Source organism: Zingiber officinale, chromosome 2B, assembly GCF_018446385.1.
Source record: "Zingiber officinale cultivar Zhangliang chromosome 2B, Zo_v1.1, whole genome shotgun sequence".
Taxonomy (NCBI): Eukaryota; Viridiplantae; Streptophyta; class Magnoliopsida; order Zingiberales; family Zingiberaceae; genus Zingiber; species Zingiber officinale.
Window position 1 is genome coordinate 127,276,311 of NC_055989.1, and position 10,242 is coordinate 127,286,552.

Here is a 10,242-nt window from a genome sequence, read left to right on the forward strand (position 1 = left end):
CTGGCCGAGCGTCCGGTCGGACATGGAGCTCATGCTGCGCTATAATTGGTGAAATTCCGGACAGCTCATGTGTCGACCAGACGAAGACATCATGGTTTCTCTGTAGGCATTTGATCACTTCCTCCTTCTGATTGGCCTCCAGATCGGACGCGATGAAGGTCGTGGCCTCCGATCGGGTCGGGTGTATCTGTACTTCCTCTTTTTCTACGTAAACTAAAGAGGGAGGCTTTTCAGTTATAGCATTCACCTCGATCCGTGGCGACTTCTGAGCGGCATTTGCTTCTGCTCGGACCATTTCAACATAGCATCGTCGAGCTGTTAGTTGATCTCCTTGTACTTCTCCGACTTTGTCTTCGACGGGGAACTTGATCTTCTGGTGGAAGGTGGAGACGGCCGCTCGGAACTCGCTGAGCGCCGGTCGTCCCAAGATGACGTTATATGACGATGGAGAGTCGACCACCATAAAGTTTGTTGTTCGCGTCCTCCTGAGCGGCTCTTCTCCCAGCGATATGGCCAGACGAATCTGTCCGACCGGCTGAACTTCATTGCCCGTAAACCCTTAAAGGGGGGTTGTCATGGGCAGCAACTCGGCTCGATCAATTTGCAGTTGATCGAATGCTTTCTTGAATATTATGTTGACCAAGCTTCCTGTGTCAATAAAAACGCGGTGAATAGTGTAGTTGGCTATTACCGCTTTGATGAGCAGAGCGTCGTTGTGGGGTACTTCAACTCCTTCCAAGTCCCCAGGCCCAAAACTGATTTCGGGTCCACTCGCCCGCTCTCTGCTGCAGCCGATTGCATGAATCTGGAGCTACCGGACGCTTGCCTTTCTTGCTCGGTTGGAGTCTCCTCCGGTCGGCCCACCAGCTATGATGTTGATTTCGCCTCGGGAAGTATTGCTTCTATTTTCTTCTTCCCGAGCGGATGGTCGGGACCGTTCTCTTGACATTCGGCGATTCTCTAGCCTCGGAGAGCGATGCCGCTCGGGAGTCCGTTGTTGTCGCCTGTCGGCCTGCGTCCGCTCGGCTTCATGAGTTCTCTGTCGCCTGTCGACTGAGGGAGACCGTCGGCCGCCATTCCGGGGAACGGGATGAGCCACAAAGGGAAGACTTCGACAATCCCTTGTGTTGTGCGTATCCGTCCGGTGGAAAGAGCAGAACATCGGGGTTCATTTATTCTTTGGCTTGGGCCGGGCGGCAGCTACCTCTTGCACGTGAGACCTGGCATGGGGGGAGCGGATTGCTTCGGCCCTTGGTCCTTTGGGTGGATGGGCAGCGTGCGACTTCCGCTCGGCAATGGGAGCCTGTTCGGTTGGAGTTTCTTTTTTCCTGACCGCCTGCGCTTCCTCCACGTTGATGTATTCGTTGGCCCGGTGTAGCATGTGATCATAGTCTCGGGGCGGCTTCCGAATGAGCGATCGAAAGAAATCCCCATCCACAAGGCCTTGTGTGAAGGCATTCATCATGGTCTCCGAGGTGGCCGTTGGAATATCCATTGCCACCTTGTTGAACCGCTGGATATAAGCTCGGAGCGATTCACGGGCTTCTTGTTTGATGGCGAACAGACTAACGCTGGTTTTTTGATAGCGTCGACTGCTTGCGAAGTGGTGGAGGAAGGCCGTCCGGAAGTCCTTGAAGCTTGTGATGGATCCGTCTGGCAGCCTCCGAAACCACCGTTGCGCCGATCCCGATAAAGTGGTAAGAAAAACTCGGCACTTTACTCCATCTGTGTATTGATGGAGAGTAGCTGTGTTATCGAACTTACCCAGATGATCATCCGGGTCGGTTGTCCCATTGTACTCGCCGATCGTCGGAGGCACATAGTGCTTGGGCAGAGGGTCTCTTAGAATGGCCTCTAAAAATTGGCGGTTGATCAGCTCGGGTGATGCGTCCGCTCAGGGGGCTTTCCCTTTTCTGTCTTCTCGTCTAGGCCTTTCATCAGAAGAAGATCCCCGATCTCTATTAGTTGCTGCGGCTTCGGGGGTTCGGAACAGGGCCCGATGAAATGCAACGGTGGCCTGCGGTGCCTCCGCTCGGCCACCAGACGCAGACGTTGCTTGCTGCTCCGGCCGCTCGGCTAATGTTTTATGTTTTTGCTCCACAAGCTTGGTGGCCCTCAACTCGACCAGAGCGTCGAGTTCCTCCTTGGAGAGCGTCACCGTGTGTTGTCGTCCAGTCTCGTCCATTGCTTCCGCTCGGATGCAGGAGCGTTCCCACAGACGGCGCCAATTTGATTCTGTCCGAATGCTGAATCAACGGATGCTGGGCACGTGGCACTCTCCGGTGGCTGACGTGGATCTTCGACTGGTTGCACGAAACTCCGGCGAACCTGCACAGAAGTCGGGCCGGGAAGGGGTTCCCGGCGGCGACTCTCCGACGCTCAAGTCAGGCAAGCAGATGAAAAAGGTGGCTCCAAAGGTGTCCAAAAATGCATCCCTCCGGCGAAGTATGAGGCTCTTTATATAGAGCGGTGAAAGAGCTCCTGCACGTCCATCGAGGCGCATACGTGTCTGCAGCCCATACCTCGGTATGTGTCTGTCAGAAAGCTTACTTGACGCCATACTGCTACAGTCCAAGCACGTCCTCGATGGGACAACAGAACACCTCGTTGTCAGACTTGGAGTATGGCCTAACCCTAGGATTTGACAGCTGTCATAAGATTTTCTGGTCCTCCTCTACCGGCCACAGGCCGGGGCATCCGTCCGGCCGGCGGGGCGGGTCTTCCGTCCGGCCGATGGGACGGTGCGTCCGCCCGGCTGGCATGCTGGGGAGATCTTCGGTAAGATGTTATGTAGGGACTACTAGCAGTATGTTGTGTTGCCCTTGGACGATCATGACGTCCGCTCGGCTCTTCGCTATTGTTCAATTGAGCGCCGGAACCCCGACTTCTGTCAGAGCACCTCTTGCCATCGGTTACTCACTGGTCGGCCTGCCGGGAGGCCGACCCATCCCTCTCCGGTCGGCCACCTGGCCCTCGCCGGTCGGCTATCTGGCCCTTTGACTCCCACGCGACAATGACCTCTCAGAATGAGGGTCCCTTGCTCTAACCGCCGGATCAATTGTCATTATGTATGAACAATATTAGTCCATTTAGTTCATGTCAGTTTGCTATATGTTAACAATATGCTGTATTTTTATGTTAATGATATGTTCATTCATATGTTTAATTTATGCTGTTTACTCTACATAATGCATGATAAATGATTAGTTCATTTTATTAAAGAAATCATGATATAATAAATGATTAATTCATTTATTGGGATGTGTGTAATAGAATTGATCAATATTAATTTGATTGATCATACGAATGATGAGTGAAAACATAGTTATCACTTGATTTTGTAAACCAATTCAAATTAATATTGAGTCAATCATAAATTGCATGCATGTATATGATTTACACTGAATACTAAATAATATGTTTATTTATAATAGATTATTACAACAAAAAATATTATAGTTGAACTCAACAAGAGTGAAAAACATAATAAGAATAACTATAAGATCTGACACCTCAGGATACATTATGTACTTGAGGAGCAAGAAGTATTAGAGGTTGTAAATCAGGTTATGGTAGAACCTGTAAATGGTCTCATTGCACAGAACAAACGAGATCTTGATGTTTATAAGATATGGAAGAAAAAGACTCCACTACAAAGGACATATTGATTAGTTTAATGGTATATAACCTATCTTTTGAGTATGAGTCATATCTTTCAACTCATGCAGTCTGGTAGCCCTTAAAGAAAAATACAGTGGAGTGAGTCCGAGCAAGCTTCGACAGCTAACGATTAAATTTAACAGCTACAAGAAGCGTCCGAATGTTTCAATGGTTCAACACCTCAGGGAGATGTCAAACATGATTCGGGAGCTTAAAATTGCTGGTCATGAGTTGACCGATGAACAACATGTTCAAGCAGTTATTCATTCCCTTCCAGATTCTTGGGAGACCATGAGGCAGATCTTGACTCATAGTGAGAGTATCAAGACTTTCATTGATGTCTCACGCCATGTAGAATTGGAGGCGGAGAGAGTTGAATCCGCAAGGTTTTTTAAACTAGCCTATGTGGCTGTCGGTTCTGTTTGATCATCTAGATCTATGAAAAATAAATGGTTCAAGAAAGGGAAGGAAAAGAAGAAAGAAACTACTACTGTGGGACAAGGCCCAATCAAGAAGATAGAATATAAGACTGGAAAGATACCCAAAAGCAAGTTGACTTGCTTTAACTGCGGCAAGAAGGGTCACTTCGCTCGGGAGTACACTGAGCCGAAAAAGGTAAATCTAAATGTGTTTTCTTTTCCTGAGCATTTTGATGCTAACTCAGTGTTGTTAACTGATTCTTATCCTTTATGGATTATAGATTCGGGAGCAACCAACCATGTAGGTCAGGAGCGAGTTACATTTGTAGAGTATCGTCGAGTACCAGCTGGCAACAAATGAATCTATGTAGGAAACAATGCAAGAGTTGAAGTCAAATGAGTCGGCACTTACAAACTCAAATTTCGTGGTGGTAGTGTTTTGTTTCTACATGATGTCTTGTATGCTCATGAAATTTAACGAAATCTTGTTTCTGTTACGTGTCTTCTTGATTTAGGGTATTATATTAATTTTTACAGTCGGTGCGTTGAACTTAAGATTAACTCAGTGTTAATTAGACATGATTTTTAACAAATGGTTTTATGGTTCTTGATGTAGAACTAGATGTAAATTATGCAATTGAAGGTTATTTTTCAAACATTGCTTTAACTAGTAATGCAAGTATAATTGATGAGGTTTGACATGCTAGATTATGACACATAGGACAAGAACGCATGAATCGGTTGGCTAGAGAGTGTCTATTGGAAACTTAGGCTAAGATTTACTTGTCTATATATAAGCATTATCTTGCTGGAAAAGCAACTAAGAAATCATTTGGTAAGGCTATTAGAGCTGAATCACCATTGCAGTTAATTCATTCGAATATTTGTGGTCCTATGAATATGAAGGCTAGACATGGAGCTTCCTATTTCATTATATTTATTGATGATTTCTCTCGTTTCAGTCATATGTATTTGATTTCTCATAAATCTGAAGCATTAGATTACTTTATTCGTTATGTGAACGAAGTTGAGAATCAAACAGAATGTAAAGTTAAGACTTTACGCACTGACTATGGAGGAGAATATTTATCTGATATGTTCAAGATAATATGTAATGATAGAGGGATTATTAGACACCTGACAATCCCTGGAGCTCCACAGTAAAATGGGATAGCTGAAAGAAGAAATATGACTCTTCTTGAAATGGTTAGGTCTATGATGGCACAAGCTAATTTACTCATCTCCTATTGGGGAGATGCATTATTAACTGCCGCCTATATACTTAACAAAGTGCCTTTAAAATCAGTTCTATCTACCCCATATGAACATTGGACAGGCAAAAAACTAAATTTAAATAATCTGAGACCCTGGGAGTTAGTTACTTATGTTCATGATAGTTCTCACAAGTATAGAAAACTGAGATATAGGGATAAGAAATGTATCTTTATCAGATACCATGAAACCTCCAAAGGTTATGTTTTCATATGTGAGCAATTAGATGGAACATCTCTGAAATAGATTCAAGAGATGTGACTTTTCTCGAAACAGAGTTTCCAACCAAAAGTAATGTTGATAAAAGAGTTCTTCTCTTTGAGGAGGATGAGATATTATCAACAAGAGAAGTGTCAAAAGGGATTCCTGAGTCTAGCCAACCAAGTGGGAGTAATACGTCAAGTCATGAGTTGACTTCTCAATATCCCAACTTACGAAGAAATGTTTGTAAGATCAAACCTAAGAAGAGGTTTGATATTAAGAATGAGGCATTGATAACTCTTCCAGTTGACTATGATGAACCTCGATCTATTGAGGAAGCATTGGGATATAAAGTTAGAGAAAAATGGAAAGCTGCAATGGTTGAAGAGATGGAGTCTATGATTTAAAATCATATTTGGAACTTAGTCGATCTTTCACCGAGTCGAAAGGCTATTGGGAATAAGTGGATTCTCAAAATAAAGAGGAAAGCTAATGAATCGATTAACAGATATAAAACTCGTTTAGTTGCAAAAGGATATACCCAAATTGAGGATATCGATTTTGAAGAGACATTTTCTCCCGTAGTAAAATTTATATCAATACGAGTTATTTTGACCTTTGTGACACATTATGACTTAGAATTATATTAAGTGAATATAAAAATCACTTTCCTTAACGGTGAGCTTGACGAGAAAATCTATATGATTCAGATAGAAGGTTTCATTGATGGAGGCCACGAGGAGAAAGTATCTAGACTTAAAAAGTCTATATATGGGCTAAAACAAGTGTTAAGACAATGGAACATAAAATTTAACGAAGTTGTTTTATCTTATGGTTTTGAGATGATCAATGAGGATCATTGTGTTTTCCTGAAAAGGAAAAAAGGAAAGTATGTCATTTTATCATTATATGTTGATGATATTGCTGATAGTTGGAAATGACATTGGATATGTGAATGAAGTTAAGAAGTGACTGTCATCACAATTTGATACAACGGATATGGGAGAAGCTGAATACATCTTAGGGGTGAAAAGATCATTAGAGATTGTCCTAAAAGACTTTTGGGTCTATCACAAGAGTCTTATATAAATAAGATGTTATATCATTTCAGCATGTCTAATTACAACATAAAGCATACACCTATTGTGAATGATATTATTTTGAGCAAGAGTATGTGCCCCAAAACTCCAAAGAAAATAGCTAAAATGAATAAAAAAATCATATATCATTGCTATTGGTAGTTTAATATATACTATGTTGTGTACACATCTTGATATCAGCTATGATGTTGGCTTAGTCAGTCACTTCCAATCAAATCCAGGACTGAGACATTGGAAGGCGGTAAAAAGGATATTCAGATATCTGAAGGTGACAACAAATTATTGTCTCTATTTTCAAGAATCAGATATGAGTCTGAAAGGTTATTCAGATGTAGATTGGGCTAGAGACCTGGATGATAGGAAATCCACATCATATTATGCGTTCTTACTGAATGGTGGCGCTATCTTATGGAACAATAAGAAACAAGCTTGTATAGCTTTGTCAACTTTAGAAGCTGAATATGTGGTATATTCAACGACCACATATTCAGCGACTATGCAAGAAGCAATCTGGTTGAGAAGGTTCCTGAAGCATCTGAAGATTGCTAAGGACAGTGGAAGTTCAGTAACTGCCTACTGTCATAGTCAAGGTGCAATAGCTTTTTCCAAGGATTCCAAATATCACAGCAAAGGTAAACATATAACTATAAAATATAACTTTATGAGTGATATTATGGCTAAAAGAAAAGTAATTCTTGAGTATATCCCTACATGTGCTATGCTTGTAGATCTTTTTATTAAGCCAATGACTAAAGAGTTGTTTAAATAACATGTAAAGTCTTTAGGAGTGTTGGTGCAATCATGCCCTGGATGTTTTCAATGTGTTGACAACTATTTAAGTTTAGGTTAATATGTTTGGATCTAACGTGTGCTACAAGTTTTGCAGGAAGAAGTCCAAGAAGGTCGAGTACCGATCGAAGTCTTGGCAGGAAAAGTCCTTGCAGGTCAGAAGATCGAGTGTAAGGCAAGAGAAGTCCAAGAAGGTCGAGGACCGGAGTCTTGGCAAGAAAGTCCAGGGATACATTCATCTGGCACGAGGTATTAGTTGGGAAACCAACAAGTAATCGATTGGTAAATCGATTGAGGCGTATAACTATGGAACAGAATATTGCTGAATCGATCAGCCGATCGATTGGAGGAAACCAATCGATCGACCGATCGATTGATGTCCTCTGCGCGAGAGCACAGAGGGAACTTAGATCGATCAACCGATCGATTGGAGGAATCCAATCGATCGGCTGATCGATTCACATGCTTTTTGCGCAAGAACACAGTGCGAACCTGGATTGATTAGCCGATTGATTGGAGATAACCAGTCGATCAATTCACAAGGTTTCTGCACGAAGGAGCAGTGCGATTTTGAATCGATCAGCCGATCGATTGGAGGTAATCAATTGATCAACCGATCAATTGGAGGTAACCAATCGATCGACCGATCGATTGAATCCACTTCTGTACCTAAGAAATATGCGGTTGAATCGATCCAGTGTTGACCCAATCGATCGTAACGACGCTCAACGACTATATTGGAATCGATTGGAGATGTGCTCAATCGATCGACGACGACGATCACGTGAGAAACGACTACTTTTGAAGACGAATAAAAAGGGGAGATGTACTGTAGCAAAATACACACTTGAATACTTATTGTGCTAAGCAAAAAAGAGAGCTCTCCAAGTGATTTCAAAGCAAAAGATTTTGAGTCTCTTCCTCCTAAGCCTAGATCTTATCTTGTAAGAGGAAGAGGCAACCTTGTAAAGATTTCTCCACCTTCATTTGTGATAACGAGAAAGAGAAGTTCATATTGGAGCTTGATCGTGTGGGTGTGTGCTTTGGATTAGTCACCTCAAGGAGGTGGAGACCAAGTAAACCAAGGAGTTAGCATTGTTTTCTTGTTTTTCTTGTCTTTCATTTCTCTCTATTTGCTTTCACTAACAAGTTATAGGTGAAAAATCGAAGAAAGACTATTCACCCCCCCTCTAGCCATACGCAAAGGTCCTATCAAGGAGTTCCTAGAATGTAACAACATTATAAGTACAATCAAATATTGTGATTTGATTGTATAATTTGTCATAATTTATTCAGTGTATATGATTTCGTTATATTCATATAAGATCTCGATGAGTATGTTGGCAGGTTGAGATTGGTCTACTCACATGGACAATCATCTCTGTTTGTTGAGTACAAATAGAGGTAAGACTGTTGCTTATGTGATATCTTATATAGCTGTGAACAAAGACAGATCCATAAGTTAAGGTTGCCTTAATAACTGTGTCAAGTTGAGATCATTTATGTGTTAATAATGATCGAAGTAAATGAACCCACCATTTACTGAACTTGTTGAAAGCCAGATTAGAATTCATATGTTGAATTTAGGATTAGACATTAGGTATGTCTAGATCAAAATCTATACGATATTAAATTTGAGGAAAACATGTGCTCTTTTTAGTAAAGAGAATAATATCGTAGCATGTGATTTATACCATATGTGTTATTGCGACAATAAAGATAGTAGGAGAATGGATCCCTGTTTTTCTACTATGTGAGATCTTTGAGATTATAAGTTAATCTTAGTTTTGCCCTTAGTGACTATTTAGCTATTTACTTGACTATGGATGATTCAGTTTATGGAATATAACTAGGAAAGCGACTGATTAGAATGAATAGATTTAGCTAAAAAGGAATATTGAATAGATTTACATCTTTTGATATTATTCACTAGTCAACCTATTTCTGTTATGTATAGAAATGATTGTGAATATTGAATATGGAACATGCTCTTGATATAATAGTCATTATAAGGTATTAAAGATGTTTATATTGTAAATGAAAATTATTTAGTCTGGGTAAATAACAAGACATGAATATCTCCAAGATAATGGTTGTGTGCCACTAGGAGATTGGATGTATCTTGGATAAAAGCTATGTGCCACCATGACAGAAAGGTTATGTGCTATTATGAGAATGTTTCTGATTTATTTTGAAGAACGACTAAATAAAGTGTAACGACTTTGTTAGCATTGATTGCTCAAAGATCGACTATGTAAAGTGTAACAATCTTCTTAGCATCTATCACTCAGTATGTCTGCTGTCGCACGAACCATTTTCTCTAAGTATGGATTGGATGTTCTGATATGGTCTTTGTGACTAAACTTTTATATAGTGTATGTGACTTATTTAGTCTTTGTGACTAACTAGTCTTAGTGACTTACTTGGGTGAATTAGTGTTAGTGACTTATCTTGGACGAGTGAGAGATGTAGGAAATGGGAGCATGGGCTTGCCCACGTTGCCCACTTTCTTAAGGGAAACAAGTCCCTTTTACCCTTGGGATAATTCTCATTATAAAGGGGGCATCCAAAGGTGGTTCACGAGATGGGTGTGGAAGAACGAAAGGAAGAAGAACATTCGAAGATGTGAGATTTGACTTATGGAATCATCGAGAAGTGTATTCATGATCGTAACCTTCTCACATACGACAAAAGACAACTTCCTCCATCCAATGTTTTGTTCCTCCTTCAAATTTGACCGTAACAAGGTATAATTTATTATTTTGTACGGTAAATTTGAATTATAATTCCATCAAAAAGTT